The sequence below is a fragment of the Mustela nigripes genome, chromosome X (assembly GCF_022355385.1).
Source record: "Mustela nigripes isolate SB6536 chromosome X, MUSNIG.SB6536, whole genome shotgun sequence".
NCBI lineage: Eukaryota > Metazoa > Chordata > Mammalia > Carnivora > Mustelidae > Mustela > Mustela nigripes.
Window position 1 is genome coordinate 57,627,262 of NC_081575.1, and position 21,258 is coordinate 57,648,519.

General features: G+C 36.0%; 1 pseudogene; it reads left to right on the plus strand.

Moving 5' to 3' along the window:
* The window catches only part of LOC132007079 (proteasome subunit beta type-6-like), a 118,814-nt pseudogene that overhangs the window by 87,848 nt on the left and 9,708 nt on the right, over positions 1-21,258 (plus strand).

Genomic DNA, 21,258 nt, shown 5'->3' on the forward strand with positions numbered 1-21,258 from the left:
TTCCTCAAAATGTTGAGAATAGAACTGCCCTATGACCCAGCAATTGCACTACTGGGTATTTACCCTAAAGATACAAACGTAGTGATCCGAAGGGGCACTTGCACCCGAATGTTTATAGCAGCAACATCCACAATAGCCAAGCTATGGAAAGAACCTAGTTGTCCATCAACAGATGAATGGATCAAGAAGATGTGGTATATATACACAATGGAATACTATGCAGCCATCAAAAGAAATGAAATCTTGCCATTTGCGACAACGTGGATGGAGCTAGAGTGTATCATGCTTAGCGAAATAAGTCAAGCAGAGAAAGACAACTATCATATGATCTCCCTGATATGTTGAAGTGGTGATGCAACATGGGGGCTTAAGTGGGTAGGAGAAGAATCAATGAAACAAGATGGGATTGGGAGGAAGCCAAACCACAAGTGACTCTTAATCTCACAAAACAAACTGGGGGGTGCCGGGGGGGGGGGGGGTTGAAGAGGGGGGTGGGGGATATGGACTTTGGGGAGGGTGTGTGCTTTGGTGAGTGCTGTGAAGTGTGTAAACCTGGCAATTCACAGACCTGTACCCTTGGGGATAAAAATATATTATATGTTTATAAAAAAAAAAAAAAAAAGAGGCACTTGCATAGAGTACCTGGCTCTGGTGGCCAAGGGAGATTATACTTCTGAACTATAAAGAATAGCTTCTACACAAGACTTCTTCAATACTGAGCGAGGTAGCCATTTTGCTTAATACAAAACAAACACAGAGAACCAAAATGATGAGACAGAGGAATATGTTCTGAACCAAGGCATAAGGGAAATACCCCAAATAAAATTCTAATGAAATGGAAATAACATCCTAACTGATAGATCATTTAAAGTAATGATCATGAAAATGCTCACTGATCTTGGGAGAAGACTGGATGAACACAGTGAGAACTTCAACAATGTAATAGAAAATATTTTTTTTAAAAGTACCAAACAAATGATAACTGTACTGAAAAATACACTAGAGAATTTTAACAGCACAGTGGATAAAATAGAAGTATGAATTATTGAACTAGAAGACAAAGCAATGGAAAACACATAGAGTATGGAAGAAAAAATAAATAAAATAAGTGATGATACCATAAGGGACCTCTGAGACCACAGCAAATGGACTAGGAGAAGAGAAAGAGCAATAGAAATATAACAAGAAATAATGGCTAGAAACGTCTATAATCAAGGCCAAGAAAACACACCTATAGGTCCAGGAAGCCCCAATAAGATGAAACCAAAGAGAAGCACAGGCATATATTTAAAATGATAAAAGTTATTGATAGAGAGATAATTTTTAAAGTAAGAGGAAAGCAACTTATTACCTACAAAGGAAACCCCATAAGATTATCAGAATTTTCAGTAGAAACGTTATAGGCCAGAAAGAAGTAGTGTGACATATTCAAAGTGCTGATAGAGGAAACCACAAACCAAGAATTACCTATGTAGGAGGGTTACTATTCAAAATTAAAGGATTTACATATTCTTTTCCAGATAAGCAAATACTAAGGGAGTTTATCACTATTAAATTAGCCTTAAAATAAATGCTAAAGAAACTTCTCTGAGCTAAAAATGACAGACCTAACAAATACTAAGAAAACATAAAAAAATAAAAATCTTACCAGAAAGCATAAATAAAAAAAATAAGTAGTGGATTAACCATTTATAAAGTAAACATGATGGGTAAAAGGCAAAAGTAGTAAAATTAATTAAAAATACAATAACTAGCTAAGGGATGCATAAAATGATGTAAAATGTGTCTCTAAAAATGTTTTTGGGTGGAATGAGTAATAATATAAGGCTTTAGAATGTATACAGAATTTATATCAATTTATTTATTTTTATATTTTAAAGATTTTATTTATTTATTTGACAGACAGGGATAACAAGTAGGCAGAGAAGCAGGTAGAGAGAGGAGGGGGAAGCAGGCTCCCCACTGAGCAGAGATCCCAATGCAGGGCTTGATCCCAGGACCCTGAGATCATGACCTGAGCTGAAGGCAGAGGCTTAACCCCCTGAGCCACCCAGGAGCCCCCAATTTATATCAATTTAAAAGAGACTGTAGTATACTCAAGATATTTTATGTGAATCCCACAGTAACAAAGCAGAAACAACAACAACAACAAAAACCATTATACTAAGTACACAAAAGGCAATGAAAAAGTAATCTTAACATAATACTAAAGAACAACAACAACAAAAAATCAAACCACAAGAGAGAAAGAGGAGAAGAAAGGAACAGAGAAAGGAACTACAAAAACAGCTAGAAAACAGTGAACAAAATGACAGTATTACCAACTAATAATTCCTTAGATATAAATAGACTAAATTCTCTAATCAAATGACATTGGGTGTGCTGGGTGGATAAAAATATAAAAATATATAAAAAATATTCTATATGCTGCTTATAAAGCACTCACCTCCAACCTAAATATAAAACTAAAATGAAGGATTGAATAAAATGATATACCATGAAAATATAAATGCAAAGAAAACTGGGGTAATAATACTTATGTCAGACCAAAATAAGTTAAAACCTAAACTAACAAAAGACAAAGAAAAGCTTTACATAATGACAAAGGGATCAATCCAAAATGAAGATATAACATTTGTAAACATCTTTGAACCCAACATAAGAGTATCTGAATATTTAAGCAAATATTAAGAGAAATAAAGAAATATATAGCAATACAATAATAGTAAAGGAATTTAATATCCTACTTTCATCAATGGATAGATCAACCAGATAAAAATTCAATTAAAAAATAAAATAGCCTTGAACAATACATTAAAGTAGATAGGCTTATTATATACAGAATATTTCATGCAAACCAGAAGGATACACATTATTTTCAAGTGCACATGAAATATTCTCTGGTATCAATCATATTTTAGGTCACAAGGACTCTTAGAAAAGGAGGGTTATAGAGTGGAGGGTTGTTGGTGGATGGGTGAACCTGGTGGTGGGTAATAAGGACCAAACATATTGCATAGAGCACTGGGTGTTATATATAAACAATGTTGGAACACTACATCAAAAACTAATGATGTATGGTATGGTGACTAATATAACTCAATAAAATTAAAAAAATCTCAATAAATTTTAGAAAATTGGAATCAAATCAAGCATCTTTACCAACAACAATGGTTTAAAACTAAAAATTAATTACAAGAAGAAAACTGGACAAAAACCAAAAATACATGGAGACTTAACAACTTGTAATTAAAAAAAAAAAAAAAACAATGGGTCAGTGAAAAACTTAAAGAGAAAATAAAGAAAATAACCTGAGTCACAAAAAACAATACAAAATTTCAAATTCTTTGGGATATAGCAGTTTAAAGAGAAAAGTTCATAACAGGGACGCCTGGGTGGCTCAGTTGGTTAAGCAGCTGCCTTCAGCTCAGGTCATGATCCCAGCATCCTGGGATCGAGTCCCACATCGGGCTCCTTGCTCCGCAGGGAGCCTGCTTCTCCCTCTGACTCTGCCTTCCACTCTGTCTGCCTGTGCTCGCTCTTGCTCGCTCTCTCTCTGACAAATAAATAAATAAAATATTTTAAAAAAATTCATAACAATACAAGCTTAACCCAAAAATCAAGAAAAATCTCAAATAAAAAAGATTAACTTACATTTGAAGGAACTAGAAAAAAACAGAAAAAACAAACACCAAATTTAATAGAAGGAAGAAAATAATAAATATCAGAGAAAAAATAAATAAAATAGAGACTAAAAATACATAGAAAAGCTCAATGGAATTAGGAGGGGTTTTCTTGGAAAAAAAAAGAGAACAAAACACAAAATTTTAGTTAGACTCATTAAGAAAAAAGTGAGAGGCCCCAAATTAAAAAAAAAAAAAATCAGTATAAAAGAGGAGAAATTACAACAGCTAACACAGAATTAGAAAAAGAAAATAAGAAAATACTTTGAATCATTATATGCCAAGAAATTAGACAGCCTAGAAGAAATAGTGAAATTTCTAGAAATATGGAATCTCCTGAGACTGAATCATGAGAAAATAGAAAATCTGAGTAGACCAATGATTAGGAATGAAATTGAATCAATAATTAAAAAAAAATCCCAAGAAACAGTAGTACAGGTCATGATTAATTCTATGGTTAATTCTATCAATGGGTGGTTCAGTTGGTTAAGTGACTGTCTTTGGCTCAGATCATGATCCTGGAGTCCTGGAATTGAGCTCCACATTGGGATCTCTGCTCAGTGGGGAGTCTGCTTCTCCCTGACCCTTCCCCTTCTCATCCTCTTTCTCTCATTCTCTCTTTCTCTATCTCTGTCAAATAAATAAATTTTAAAAACTCTTAAAACAAAACAAAACAAATCAAGCAAAAAAGAAACCCAAAAAATGGAATAGAAAAGAACAATGTCAAACTTACTTTAAGAAGCAGATACTACCCTGATACCAAATCCAGAGAAACTACAAAAATATATATATGGCCAGGATCTTTGATGAATATAGATGCAAAAATCTTCAACAACATATGAGCAAATAGAATTAAACATTAAAAAAATAATACATGATCACGTGAGATTCATTCCAGAGATGCAATGATCATTCATCATATGCAAATCAATCAACATGATACACCCACATTAAAACAACAACAACAACAAAGTATCAAAAAGTATATGATCAGTGGTAGTACCAGAGGAGGAAGATGGCAACCATTTTAGTAGGTACTTGAGGAGCAGGCCACACCAGCCAGTTTCCCACACTGGGAAAGCCAGGAAGTCTCCACAGTGACCACAGGGTTCTCATAGCCAAACAACTTTATGGGGGTGTGGTTCTGGGAGCCCACTCCAGAACAGCTACTAGGTCCTACATTGCCAATAAAATGACTGACAATCTGATCCTTATTCATGACTGTATTTTCTCCTGCTGCTTGGGTTCAGCAGCTGATAGCTAAGCTGTAGCTGAGTCCTTTCACTTATCAGCTTATTTCCATAGTATTAAGCTGAATGAGCCTCTGGTGGTCCAAAAGGTAACCAGCCTCTTTAAAGAGATGTGTTTGTTTCTCAAACTGAGAAGACCTGATGGTAGGAATCATCAAATGTGGGCTGGGGCCCCCTAGAAGAAAGGCAAGTGTACTCAGCGCTCATGGAAGGTATGATGGTAAGAGAGTCCTTTGTCACTGGGAGCTCTGGGAGCTCCTATCTTTGTGGCCATGTTGATGCTACCTAATGGGAAAATGTGACCAAGGAAGAGTGTTGGCAATTTATATCAATGCTTTCGCTTTGGCCATGGGATGGGTCATCTCCAGTGGTGGGGTGATCTGTCTGGCAAACTTTGTAGAATCAGAGGTAGAGTAGCAGGTACTTTTGTCACATGTTTTTTTCTGTGATATCATTTCTATGGAACTGATCTTTTTTTTTATTCTTGACAGAATGTTTATTGAATTTTATATAACAAATGTTTTGTTATTTTTTTTTTAGAATTCTAGGAATCAGGGAGGTGGTAAAGTAACAATGGTGAATTTGGGAATATGGTCTCCCAAAAGTAAGTGCTGCTTATTGACATAAGATTTCTACTTATACATGGAATCCAAAAATAATAATAATAATAATAATAATAATAATAATAATAATAAAACCAGTCAATAAAACAAGATAGAAGTGGGCTCATAGGTAGAGAACAAACTGATAGTTACCAGAAGGGAGGGGGTTGAGGGGTGGATGCCATAGGTAAAATGGACCTACCCACATTCAGTTTTAAAATGATTAAGTCATGGGGATGTAATGTGCAGCATAAGGAATATAGTCAATAACATTTTAATAATTTTGTATGGTAATAGATGGACAGAAGACTTATAGTGGTGATCATATCATAATGTATAAAATTATACATTTTCTAATGTATACAATGACAAAATAACTATGAGGTAAATTTGAAACTAATATATATTGTATTTCAATCATAGTTCAATGAAAAATACAAAAGAACTAGAGAAAAAGGATAGGAAAAGAGAACTGAAGAGTAATTAGAGCAGTTAATTGCAATTAGAGTAGAAAAACTGTAAATAGTGTTTAAAGTTACAAAGATTATTAATAGAGGAACTAAAAACAAGGATAGAACTATATTAGGAAAAGAGGAAGAGAGGTGATGCTGCATACAAAAAAAATATTCACCCATTATGGAAGAATGCCATTAGGAAATGTGTAAAATTGTGAAGTAACCATATAAATGTATTATTTAAAGATATGGAGATAGCCACCAAACTAAATGCAGACTCACATATGTGCCTATGTTTGTCAGACAATTTTACTGGTACATGGATCTTATCTTCAAATATGGTGATAGTTCTTTAAATTATAGAAACTGTGGCTTTTGAAGATAGATTAAACCAGTAATGATAGTGACAGAAGAAAAATGCCTTCTTATATCGTAAGTATACCTATATATTTTTAAGATTTGTATATTTATTTTAGAGGGAGAGATAGCATGTGCTGAGGGAGAGGGGGAGAGAATCTCAGACAGACTGCACCCTAAACATAGAGCCAGACGCAGGGCTTGATCTCGCTATCCTAAATCATAACCTGAGCCAAAATCAAGAGTCAGATACTTAACCAACTGTGCTACCCAGGTCACCCAAAGGTATATATTGTAACTACAACTAAAATTGTTTTTTACACTCTAAAAATCACAGTGTGCTTAAGATTTACATTATTCTTTCCTAAGAAAGATTTCACAAGATAATGATTTTCATTTGATGCCATTATTATGTCTTGTATTCTAGTAGTTGAGCCACCTCTGCTACCTCTTTAGGGGTATTCTACTCCTCTTCCATCCCAACTATGGGCAGACATATGTCCTAATTCTCTTAGGCTCCATTAGAAAACACAAAACACTTTCCTCTGTGCTATTCATTCTAATTTAAATCTATAGCTCATTTAGCTCAATTCCTCGTTTTGGAGATGAAGAAACAGGCCCAGAATAGGAACAGCATTTACTTGTTTTACTGTATCATGGAAACATGTGTTTTAGAAGGAAAAATTCTAGAGTCCCCACAGTTCTATAGTTCCTATGTATTTAACTTCATTTTGTGAATTAGATAATTTTGTATAGACTAAATACTTTGAGGTGGATTCCAGTTTTATAAACAGCATCTTTCATTGAATAGAAACAATGAATAATTTTTTAGCTTCTTTCTTTTTTTTTCTGGTTATTTGATTTGACTTCATTTGACTCCTAATTAACTGTAGTAATGAACAATACAAGCAATTTAATCAAATGTGTAGTATTGTGTATAATACCATGTAACTTCTGGGTGCTTTGTAAATGAAAATATCTGCTGGAAAATAAAATAAGCTATCAATTGACTCTTTCTATTGATAACAGGGTGATACTTAACATATTTTGTACTGAATTGGTTTACCTTGTGCTCCTGTTGCCCAAAAGAAATAAAAAATATGGAGAGGAGCAAGATGGCAGAGGAATGGGAGACCTAAATTTCACTGGATCCCAGGAACTCCGATACTTATCAAACCATTCGGAATACCTACAAACTCAACAGGAGATCAAAGAAAAGAATAGTAATCCTAGGAACAGAAAAGCAACTACTTTCTGGTAGGTAGGAGGTCAGGAGAAGTGAATCCAAGGTGATATATGGGAAGATAGATCATGGGTGAAGGGCCAGCTACCAACAAGTGAGAGAGCAGTGGAGCACAAAATCAGAAATTTTAGAAGTCTGCTCCACTGAGGGATGTCACTCCAGTGGCTAAACGGGGAGGGGGGGGATGCGGGGGTTGGGGTGGAATTCTCTTTGGGTCAGTGTGTTCTCAGGACATATGGGGTCACAGAAAGGGGGTGCCAGAATGTGGTAGAGCTCCCAGGTATCGGAATGGGGAAGCCAGCTGCAAAGATGGAGATGAGTAAGGACCTCTAAGATTGGGATTGCCATAAACCATGACCCAAGAAAAACTTGGGCCACTATTCTTAGAGCAGGCACACCACAAGTAGCAGATCCAGGGACACATCCCTTCCTCCACTGGGAGGAGTAATGCAGAAGCACCATGCAGGAATATGCTGGGTTTGGAGACACCAAACAGGGCTGTGTTCCAGAGACAGAAATGCTCAGTCACAGGCTGGGTGAGCTCAGAGTGTGGCCCAAGGCCAGGGAGTCAGGCATGATTGATGACTTTTCTCTGAGGGCTCACTGAAGAGGAGGACCCCTGAGCAGTTGGCTCCTCTGGGCCTGGAGATTGGAGGGAACCATCTTAATCCTCATCCTCCAAAGCTGTATGGAAAGCTCTCAGGGAACAAAAGCTACTGAGAGCAACCCAAGCAGACTACATAGCCTGACCCCTGTGAAGGGAAGTGCATTTCTGCCTTGGGCAATGACATTTGAAAATCACTGCAAGAGGCCCCTTCCCTAGAGGATCAGCAAGAACATCCAGCCAAGATCAAGCTCACCTCAATGAGAAATGCAAAACAACAGTGCTAGGGGAATACAGCACATAAAATTCATGGCTTTTCCCTCATGATTATTTAGTCCTTTAAAGTTAATTTTTTAAAAAATAATTTTTTATTTTTCTTTTGTTCTATTTTTAAAATTTTTCCTCTTTCTTATTATAACCTACTTTAGCTCTTTTATCAATTCATTAAAAAATCGTATTCAAACCCTTCATTGTAGTTAACCTTATTTTTTGTATACATATAAATTCTTTATTTAAAATTTTGGGGTAGAGTTTCTTCTAACAGATCAAAATATATCCTAAATCTAGCACATGTCTTTGTTCTAGTTTCCAGTCTGATCACTTTTTATGCTTTTTTTTTCTATTATCAACCAACTTCTTATCTTACCAATTCCATTTTTAGAATATTTTAAATTTTCACCTTTACAGTCATATTCCATCTCTTCATTGTGTGTGTGTGTGTAATATATATATATATATATTCCTTTATTCCTTTCCTTAAAATTTTGGGAAGCAGTTTCTTCTAACAGGCCAAAATATACCCAAAATCAAGGGTGTGAGTCTCTACTGGTTTGGTAAGTGTATATTTTTCTGGGGTCATTGTTAATTTTTGCATTATGTTCTCTCATTCTTCTATTCTTCTCTAGCTAAAATGACAAGGTAGAAAAACTCATCCCCCCCACCCAAAAAAAAAAGAACAAGAGGCAGTACTGATGGCTAGAGAACTAATCAATATGGATACTAGTATGATGTCAGAACTAGAGTTCAGAATGATGATTATAAAGATGCTATCTGGGCTTGAAAAAAGCATAGAAGGTACTAGAGAATCCCATTATGGAGAAATAAAATCCCTTTCTGGAGAAATAAAAGAACAAAAATCTAACCAAGTTGAAAAAAAAATTATTAGTGAGGTGCAATAAAAAACAGAGGCTCTAACTCCTAGGATAAATGAAGCAGAAGAGAGAATTAGTGATATATAAGATCAAATGACAGAGAATAAAGAAGCTGAGAAAAAGGGAGATAACAACTACTGCACCATGAGGGAAGATTTCAAGAGATGAGTGATACCATAGGATTAAAGAATATTAGAATAATTAGGTTGCAGAAGTAGAAGAGAGAGAGGGACAGAGGCAAAATATAAGGCAAAATTATAAGCCTATTGGAGCAAATTATAGCAGAGAATTTCACTAATTTGGCAAAGGGAACAAGCATCAAAATCCAGGAGGCACAAAGAACCCCCATCAAAATAAATAAAAATAGGTTAACAACCAACCTCTAATAGTAAAATGTACAAGTCTCAAAAAGAATGAGAAAATCCTGAAGCAGCTCAGGACAAGAACTCTGTAACCTACAACAGTTGAAGTATTAGATTGGTATCAGACCTATCCATAGAGACCTAGCAGGCCAGAAGAATACTGGCATGATATATTCATAGCACTAAACAAGAAAAATATACAGCCTAGAATACGATCCTAGCTAGGCTCTTATTGAAAAGAGAAGGAGAGATAAAAAGCTTCCAGGACAAACAAAAACTAGAAGAATTTGCAAACACAAAACCAGTCCTACAGGAAATATTGAAAGCAGTCCTTGAAGCAAAATGAGAGTCTAAAGGTAGCAGACCAGAAAGGAACGGAGACAGTATACAGTAACTGCCAACTTACAGACAATACAATGGCACTAAATTCATATCTTTCAATAGTTACCCTGAATGCAAATGGGCTAAATGCCTCAAACAAAAGACAGAGGGTGAAATCATATGATAATTGACTCTCTCTGCTCAACTTATTTCAATGACCATAATCTCCTCCAGTCCCAACCATGTTGATACAAAAGTTGGGTGTTCCCCCTTTCTGATGGAGGCATAATATTCCATTGTATATATGGACCATATCTTCTTTATTCATTCATCTGTTGAAGAGCATCTTGGCTCTTTGCACAACATGGCGACTGTGGCCATTGGGATTTGGAGAGAGGTGAATCGGGGGAAATCAGAGGGAAAGACGAGCCTTGAGAGACTGTGGACTCTGAGAAACAAAATAAGGGATTTGGAGGGGATGGAGTGGGGGATTGGTGAACCTGGTAGTGGGTATTAAGGAGGGCACATATTTCATGGAGAATTGGGTGTCGTACATAAACAATGAATCTTGGAACACTGAAAAAAAATAAAATAAAATTACAAAAAAAAAGACAATATCAGAATGGATTAAAAAAAAAAAAACAAGACCCATTGATATGTGGTCTGCAAGAAAGTCGTTTTAAACCCAAAGACACATCCAGATTTAAGTGAGGGGGTGGAAAATAATTTACCGTGCTAATGGAAATCAAGAGAAAGCTGGGATGGCAATCCTTATATCAGAATCCTTATATCATAAAATTAGATTTTAAGCCAAGGCTATAAGAGATGAAGAAGAACACTATATCATAAAGGGTCTGTCCAACAAGATCTAAGAATTTTAAATATCTATGCCCTTAACATGGGAGCAGCCAATTATATAAACCAATTAATAACAAAAATCAAGGAAACACATTCATAATACAGTAATAGTAGGGAACATTAACACCCCCTCACTGAAATGGACAGAACATATAAGCAAAAGATCAACAAGGAAATAAAGGCTTTAAATGACATACTGGCCCAGATGGACGTCACAGACATTCCGAACATTCCATCCCACAGCAGCAGAATGCACATTCTTCTCTAGTGCGGGTGGAAAATTTTCCAAAATAGATCACATCCTGGGTCACAAATCAGGTCTCAACCAGTACCAAAAGATTGGGGTCATTCCCTGCATATTTTCAGACCACAATGCTTTGAAACTAGAACTCAATCACAAGAGGAAATTTGGAAATAACCAAATACATGGAGGCTAAGGAGCATCCTACTAAGGAATGAATGGGTCAATCAGGAAATTAAAGAAGGGTTGAAAAAAAATCATGGAAACAAATGAAAATGAAAACACAACTTGTTCAAAATCATTGGGATGCAGCAAAGGCAGTCCTGAGAGGAAAGTATGTAGTGATACAAGCCTTTCTCAAGAAACAAGAAAGGTAACCCTACACCTAAAGGAGCTGGAGAAAGAACAGCAAATCAAGCCTAAACCCAGCAGGAGAAGAGAAATAATAAAGATCAGAGTAGAAATCAATGAAATAGAAACCAAAAGAACAGCAGAAGAGATCAACAAAACTAGGAGCTGGTTCTTTGAAAGAATTAATAAGATTGATAACCCCCTGGCTAGACTTACCAAAAAGAAAAAGAGAAAGGACCCAAATTAATAAACTCATGAATGAAAGAGAAGAGATCACAACCAGCACCAAAGAAATACAAACAATTCTACGAACATATTATGAGCCACTATACACCAGCAAATTTGACAATCTGGAAGAAATGGATACATTCTTAGAGACATACAAACTACCAAAACTGAACCAGGAAGAAATAGAAAACCTGAACAGACCCATAACCAGGGAGGAGATTGAAACAGTCATCAAAAACTTCCAACAAACAAGAGCCCAGGGCCAGATGGCTTCCCAGGGATATTCTACCAAACAGTTAAAGAAGACTTTATACTTATTCTCCTGAAACTGTTCCAAAAAATATAAATGGAAGGAAAACTTCCAAACTCGTTTTACAAGGCCAGCATTACCTTGATCCCCAAACCAGACAAAGACCCCATCAAGAAGGAGAATTACAGACCAAAATCCTTGATGTACACGGATGCAAAAATTCTCACCAAAACACTAGTCAATAGGATCCAACAGTACATTAAAAGGATTATTCACCACAACCATGTGGGATTTATTTCCTGGCTGCAAGGTTGGTTTAACATCTGCCAATCAATCAATGTGATACAATACATTAAAGTACCATACGGTACTCTCAATAGATGCTGAAAAAGCATTTGACAAAGTACAGCATCCTCTCTTGATCAAAACTCTTCAGAGTGTAGGCACAGAGGGTTCATACCTCAATATCATCAAAGCCATCTATGAAAAACCCACAGCAAATATCATTATCAATAGGGAAAAACTGAGAGCTTTTGCCCTAAGGTCAGGACCATGTCAGGGATGTCCACTATCACCACTGCTATTCAACATAGTATGAGAAGTCCTAGCCTCAGCAATCAGAGAGCAAAAAGAAATGAAAAGCATCCAAATTGGCAAAGAAGAAGTCAAACTCTCACTCTGCAGATGGTATGATACTTTATGTGGAAAACCCTGAAGACTCTACTCCAAAACTGCTAGAACTCATACAGGAATTCAGTAAAGTGTCAGGATACAAAAATGAATACACAGAAATCAGTTGCATTTCTGTACACCAACAACAAGACAGAAGAAAGAGAAATTAAGGAGTCGATCCCATTTACAATTGCACCCAAAACCATAAGATACCCAGGAATAAATCTAACCAAGAGGCAAAGAACCAGTACTCAGAAAACTATAGAGTACTCATGAAAGAAATTGAGGAAGACACAAAGAAATGGAAAAAAAAAAGTTCCATGCTCATGAACTGGAAGAACAAATATTGTGAAAATATTTATGTTACTTAGAGCAATCTACACATTTAATGCAATCCATATCAAAATAACCATCTTTTTTTTTTTCAAAGAAATGGAATAAAAAAAATCCTCAAATTTATATGGAACCAGAAAAGACCCTGAATAGCCAGAGGAATGTTGTGTGGGGGGGGTGGAATCTAGAGATTCCAGAAATGGACCCTCAATTCTATGGTCAACCAATCTTTCACAAAGCAGGAAAGCATGTCCAATGGAAAAAAGACAATCTCTTCAGCAAATGGTGTTGGGAAAATTGGACAGCCACATGCAGAAGCATAAAACCGGACCATTTCCTTACACCACACACAAAAATAGACTCAAAATGGATGAGAGACCTCCATGTGGTACAGGAATCCATCAAAATCCTGGAGGAGAATACAGGCAGCAACCTCTTCGACCTCAGCCACAGTGACGTCTTCCTAGAAACATCGCCAAAAGCAAGGGAAGGAGGGGCAATAATGAGCGATTAGGACTTCATCAAGATTAAAATCTTTTGCACAGTAAGGGAAACGGTCAACAAAAGCAAAAGACAACTGACAGAATGGGAGAAGATATTTGCTAACGACATATCAGATAAATGGCTAGTACCCAAAATCTGTAAAGAACTTATCAAACTCAACACCCAAAGAATAAGTAATCCAATCAAGAAATGGGCGGAAGACATGAATAGACATTCTGCAAAGAAGACATCTAAATGGCCAACAGACAGAGTGCTCATCATCACTCATCATCAGGGAAATACAAGTTAAAACCCCAGTAAGATACCACCTCACGCCAGTCAGAATGGCTGAAATTAACCAGTCAGGAGATGACAGGTGTTGGTGAGGATGCAGAGAAAGGGGAACCCTCCTACACTGCTGGTGGAAATACAGGCTAGTGCAGCCAGTGTAGAAAAGTTTAGAGGTTCCTCAAAATTTGGAAATAGAGTTACCCTGTGACCCAGCAATTGTACTACTGATTATTTACCCTAAAGATACAAATACAGTGATTTATAGGGGTATATGCTTCCAAATGCTTATAGTAGCAATGTCCACAATAACCAAACTATGGAAAGAGTTTAGTTATCCATCAACAGTGGAATGGATAAAGAAGCAGTGCTGTATATATATTAAAGTGGATACTATGCAGCCATAAAAAAAAAAAAGCACGATGAAATTTTGCCATTTCCAACGACATGGATGAAAATGGAGGGTATTATGCTAAGCAAAGTAGGTCAATCACAGAAAGACTTTTATCATATAATCTCAGTGATATGAGGAATTTGGGAGGTGGGGCACAGGGTTGTAGGGGAAGAGAGGGAAAAATGTAAGAAGATAGGACCAGGGAGGGAAACAAACCATAAGAGACTCTTGATATCAGGAAACAAACTAAGGGTTGCTGGAGGGGAGAAGGGTTGGAAGGTTAGGGTGGTTAGATGATGCATTGGATAGGGTATGTGTAATGATAATGTTGTTAAATATGTAAGACTGATAATTCACAGACCTATGCCCATGAAACAAATAATACATTATTTGGTAATAAGAAGAAATGCATACATATCATTATTGGAAAAAATGTCATATGAGTAAAGTTCTATGAATATGTACAATACAAACCTAGATATATTACTAAACAATTTACATGCTTCATTTTCTTATAAGAAACATCTTATTAATGTCACTTTTTACATTTAAGGAAAATGATATTCCAAGGGATTAAGAAAGGTCTGCAGAGGTTTTTATTGCAACTAAAGAATAGAATAAGAATTAACATCAAAGCTGTCTGACTCCAAAACTGTAGAAAGTAACAAGTACGTTATACAACATTAATGACGTTTTCTATTTTTAACTCATTTAGTTATTCTGAGGGAGATTAGGAAATCTTTGCTAACACATTTTAGGACCCTTGAACCTTGATTTTCACATAGCTCAGATTTTGGGACCTGATGAAACTTTATTTACCACAGGACTAATTTTAGTTTTTTTTTTTTTTAACCCCTGTTGAAACTTTCTTATGGAGACGATTATCTTCACCAATGTAGGAAGCCAAGAACAAATAAAAGGAATTATAAATATATTTGGCCATATAATGATTTATAAATTTTTGCATTGCAAAAAACAAACAACAAAAAAGCAATAGCTATATGAGAGTTAGCAAAAATACAACCCAGAAGAAAAGTGAAGATTAGTATCTATAATAATTATCTATAATATCTATAACAGTATAATTTAACATCTGTAATAAAGAATGTTATAAACTGGAAAAATATTAATAACACAAGAAAAGTAGAGACTGCAAAGGCATGCTCTTCAAATTATCAAACTAAAGTGGACAAAGTACATCCCAAATATGTTCAAATTCACTAGTAATCAAAGAAACGAAAATTAAAGTATCAGTGATGTATTATGCATCCATTAGAATGGCAGAGGAAGAGCTTTAACATCTATTGCTAACTTGTTTCCAGAGAAGTATGTATTATCTTTTTAAAATGAAACTAACAAAACATCACTCTTCTGCTCTTTGCACCACTTCCTCCCCACCATGTTTGTATGTGTCTGTGTATTTCAAGGTTTGATATGATAAAGTGAATGCTAGTGAAAATTAAGGAATGATACATTTTAGGATGTTGCTAAATGTTATCTGGAGAAAAGAAAAGAAGTAGAAATGAATGAGGGTAGAAATTTGGAGTGGGAAGACAAAAAAATATATTAAATATTGATGTAAGTAAATCCAGAATGTATGGCAGCTTGGCATGTAAAATTTTGTGTTTGCTTTCATACATAAGTTGGAACTAAAAGCTATAGCTTAGGTATATATCAAGTGAATTATAGGGATAACTAGGATATTGTCAAGAACAGGAGTAAGTTATAAAATACTGCATATTTATGTTTTTAGTTTGGTCAAAACAAATTTTCTATCTGCTTATATGAACTTTTATATACAAGGAGATTGTGTAAAAAAATGAGCACAAGGTTGGTAACACTGGTTACCTCAAGAGGATTATGTATAAAGAAATTAGAAGTACAGTAGTGAGCATAGGGTATTAATTTTTTACATATTTGTATTATTTTAACTGTTATGGAAAAATTTGTATTACTTCTATCAGTAAAAATATATATAAAAAATTGATCATAAGAAATTCAATAAAGAAACATCAGTTTTAAACAACACATTATACCAAATTAACATAACAGATATATACAATGCATTGTAAACAGAAGCCACAAAATATATATCATTTTCATTTGCACATGAAAAATACTCTAGGATAAATCATATGTTAAGTCATAAAAAAGTCTTAAAAACTAAGAAGATTGAAATCATATCAACCATCTTTCTTTTTTTTTAAAATTTTATTTATTTATTTGACAGACAGAGATCACAAGTAGGCAGAGCAGCAGGCAGAGAGAGAGGGAAGCAGGCTCCCTGCTGAGCAGAGAGCCCGATGTGGGGCTTGATCCCAGGACCCTGGGATCATGACCTGAGCCGAAGGCAGAGGCTTAACCCACTGAGCCACCCAGGCACCCCTCAACCATCTTTCTGGCCATTACACTATTATAAACAATTTATAAGAAGACAAGTGGAAAATTTATATTATGTGGAGATTTGAAAACATGCTACTAGAAAACCAATGTGTCAAAGAAGAAATCAATAAAGAAATTAAAGTGTTACTTGACAAATTAAAATGTAAATGAAACTTGACTAAACTTAGGAAATGCAGAAAAACAAGTCTAAGGGAAAAGTTCATAGTAATCAATGAGTCAAAAAATAAAAATAATAAAGAAAATAAAAGAGGGATTAATCCCTCAGTAGCTCAGTTGATTAAGGGTTGAGTCTTGATTTTGTCTCAGGTAATGATCTCAGGGTTGTGTTATTGAGCCCCACGCTGGGGTCCACACTGGGCATGGAGCCTGATTAAGATTCTCTCTCTCCTTCCTCTGTTACTTCCTCCTCCCCATCCAAAAAATAAATAAATAAATAAATAAAGAGGAAAAAAGAAAAGAAAGAAAATCTGAAATAAATTCTACATGTGAAGAAATTGGAAAAAGAACAAATACAACAAAGGCAACCTACAGAATGGGAGAAGATATTTGCAAATGACTTATCAGATAAAGAGCTAGTATCCAAAATCCATAAAGAACTTATCAAACTCCACACCCCAAAGTAAAAAAAAAAAAAAACTAGTCAAGAAATGGACAGAAGACATGAAGAGACATTGCTCTCCAAAGAAGACATACAAATGGCAAATAGAAGAAAAAATGCTCAACATCACTTGGCATCAGGGGAATACAAATCAAAACCACAATGAGATACCACCTCACGTGTCTCAAAATGGCTAAATTTAACAGTACAGGAAACGACAGATGTTGGCAAGGGTGCAGAGAAATTACACTATTGGTGGAAATATGAACTTGTGCAGCCACTTTGGGAAATAGTATGGATGTTCTTCAAAAACTTAAAAATAAATAAAACTACCTTACAATGCAGCTATTGCACCACTATGTATTTATACAAAGGATACAAACATACTGATTAGAAGGGGCACATGCATCCCCAATATTTATAGCTGCAATGTCCACAGTAGCCAAAATATAGAAAGAGCCCAGATATCCATCAGCAGATGAATGGATAAAGAACAGGTGGTATATAGTGGAATATTGCTCTGCCATCAAAAATTGAAGTCTTGTCATTTACAGTGTTGTAGATGGAACTAGAGGAAATTATGTTCAGTGAAATAAGTCAGCCAGAGAAAAACAAATACCATACGATTTCACTCATATGTGGAATTTAGGAAACAAAACAGCTGAACATAGGGGAAGGGAAGGGAGAATAAAATAAAATAAGAACAGACAGTTAGGTAAACTACAAGAGACTCCTAACTATAGGAAACAAACTGAAGGTTGCTGTAGGGGAGGTGGGTGGGAAGACAGGGTCATTGGGTAATGGGCATTAAGGAGGCACTTGATATAATGAGCACTGAGTGCTATTTGCAACTGATGAATCATTAAATTCTATTTCCAGAACTAATAATATGCCATACATTAACCTAATTGGACCAAAATAAAACAAAGAACAACTAAAGCCCAAATTTACTAGAATGAAGGCAGTAGCAATGCTCAAAGCAGAAATGAGTGAAATAGAAACTAAAACGATAAATAGAAAAAAATCAGTGAAGCTAAGAGCTAGTGCTTTGAGAAGATAAACAAAGTTGATAAACCTTTAAATAAACCCACCAAGAAAAAAAAATGCGTCAAATAAATAAAATCAGAAAGGAAAAAGAAAAGCGGCACACTGTTAAAATAGAAATGCAAATGATCTTGAGAGTACTATGAAGACAAAACTGGTAAATCCTAGCAACTGATATATTAAAAGGCTAAATTAAAAAGAAATAAAATAATTGAGCATACTCATTACTTGTAAGGAGATAAACTAACCCTAACCTAGCCAGAGCATTTAGGTATGAATAGGAAATAAAAGTCATTCAAATCAGATAATAAGAAGGGAGATTAAGAGGTACAAACTTTAAAAGTGCACCATAGGAAATATAGTCAATAGGATAGTAATAATAATTGGTGACAGATGGTCAGTACACTTGTGGGGAGCACTGAGTAATGTATAGAATTGCAGAAACATTATATTGTACATTTGGAATTTATTTAACACTGTATGCTAATTTAAATTAAAATTTCATCCAAATAAAATGTCCCTCATTTTGGAAAGGGAGAAGTAAAACTGTATCTACTTGCAGGTAACATGGTATAATACATTAAAAACACTAACTTCACCAAAATCTGTTAGAACTAATAAAAAGCATTCTATAAAGTTGCAAAATATGAAATCCATACACAAAAAGTTATTATGCTTCTACACAGTAATATTGAACTAGCAGAAACAAAAATGAAGAAATCAATTCCACTTACAGTTGCATCAAAAATAATAAAATATTCAGGTATAAATTTAACCAAGGAGTTGAAAGACATGGGCTTGGAAAACTATAAGACACTGATGAAAGAAATTGAAAAAGACAAATTATAAATAGATATTCTATGCTAATGGATTGGAAGAATTAATATTGTGTCCATGTTAGCCAAAACAATCTACAGATTTAACACAATCTTTATAAAAATTCCAATGGTATTTTCACAGAAATAGAGCTAACAATCTTAAAATTTGTATACAATTTTAAAAGATCCTAAAAAGTTAAAGTAATCTTGAGAATAAAAAGAACAAAGCTGGAGGGGGGACAGGATGGTGGGGAATTAGGAGGCGCCTTTTCAACCTGTACCCTAAAGTGAGCTGATTATCTACCAAAGAACTCCGATCACCCATGAAATCAGCCTGAGATCAGAACTATACAAGTTTGGATTTCTACAGGGGCAGAAGACGCCAGTGGGCAGGTAAAGCTGTGTGGGAACGGTGGACTGATATCGGAAGATAAAAAAAGGGGGAGGGAGCCACCAGAGGCTACCCATTGGAAAGTAATACCCCAACACAAGAGTGCCTTGCGTCTGGGGACCAGCATTAACGTGAAGTCTGGTTGAAAGCACTCAAAAAGAGCAAAGGATCACAGGAGGAAATTGTGGGAATCGGGGCAGCTAGGGACAGGGGCTTAAGTCCCTGGTCCCAGGACACCCTCCCCTGGCACTGAGCCAGAGAGAGTGCGGCAGAGAAATCAGGTCTTGGTCCCTGAGCCACCAGCGTACCCAAGAATGCATGGGTTCTGGCTCCTGTAAGGGGATGGGAGCCACGCTGGATGGCAGAACGTGTGAGCCCTGCTACAAAGCCCGAGATACGTGCTTGCATCCCTTATACTCCCCTGAGAGAGTTAAAAAGGCCCAGCCGGCGCTCTTTGATCCACGCCATTGTTTCAGAGCCTAAGACGGCGTCTCAATCTCTCCCCTGACAGAGGTGCGCAAAAGCCCAGCCTGGTGCTTTCGGACCTGTGCCCCATTTTCAGTGCCTGAGACTTGCGCGTGACCCATAGCCACCCCTGAAAGAGGTGCACACAAGCCGGGCACTCTTAGAACCGAAAACACCAGGAACTCCCAGCCCAGGCCAGAGGAAAAATCTCAGTGTGCGATTGCTGCTTGGAATCTCTTTGGAGGTTTGGAGCTCCCAGACTGCTGCCGCTGCCGTGGTTTTGGGTACAAGCAAAAGATCCTGCGTCCCCAGGGACCACGACTCTGAACCTGCTCTACCAGCAGCAAAGGGGGAACTCATCTGGGCTCTGCAGCCAGACTGAGGCTTCTCTCTGAGAGGGAGGTCAGGGTGCAGGCTGTTTTCCTCTAAAACTACAAAAACGATCAAAAGCGGTCAAGGTGAGAGGGGAAAAAAAAAAAAGTGAACAAACATAAAAACCGCCAGAGAACAAAAATCTGAAAAAAACCAGTTTCCTGAGAGCCCACACCCTTGAGGGGGGCGGGAGGACTTAACTCAGGGAACACCATTGACTGAAAACCCAAGTGGCAGGCCCCTCCCCCAGAAAACAAACAAACCAAGAAAGAAAAAAAAAAACAAAAAGACTGCAAGAGAACAACCACCACTACTTCATAGGACAACTTTTATTTTCAACTCGTTCCCACTATTCTGGTTCATTTTTTTTATATAGATAATTTTTTAACCTATTTACCATCACATTGAGCTGACCAGTACATCAAATTCCATAATAACCTTCTAACCTGAACTTTTTGAAACATACACCTATGTTTTTCTTTTACATTTCTATTTTTTTTTAATTTTAGTTTACTTTAGTTTATTCCTTTTTATTTTTATTTTCTAATATTCATATAGAGTTAAACTTCAAAGTAATCCCCTTTCCCCAATCAATACTACCCCTATAGGTAAACCAATTTTTAATCTCCCTGTATCTTAGGAAAGTTGAGTCCTTTAACAAAGATATCAAGATACATCCACGAAGAATCAAAACAACCTTCCTCATCCACACTGAGAATTTATAACCACTCTCCCATCTTTTTATTCGACCACTGTTTCTGTGTTTTTGTATTTGTCCTGAGAGTATATAAATCTTATACTTGGGGTTCTTTTTGATGAGGTTATTCCTTTATTTGCATATATTTTTTTCTCATGTCATATACTTTTATTAGTCTTTTTGTTTGTCTGTTTTTGTTTATATACTTCATAAATCGTACATTGGGGCCCATTTGGGCTGAACCTTCTCTTTCATCTTCCCTTTATTTCCTGTCTCTCTCTCTCTCTTTTTCTTTTTCTTTTCTTTTGTCTCTTGTTTGGGTGGGGAATCCTGATTGCTCAGAA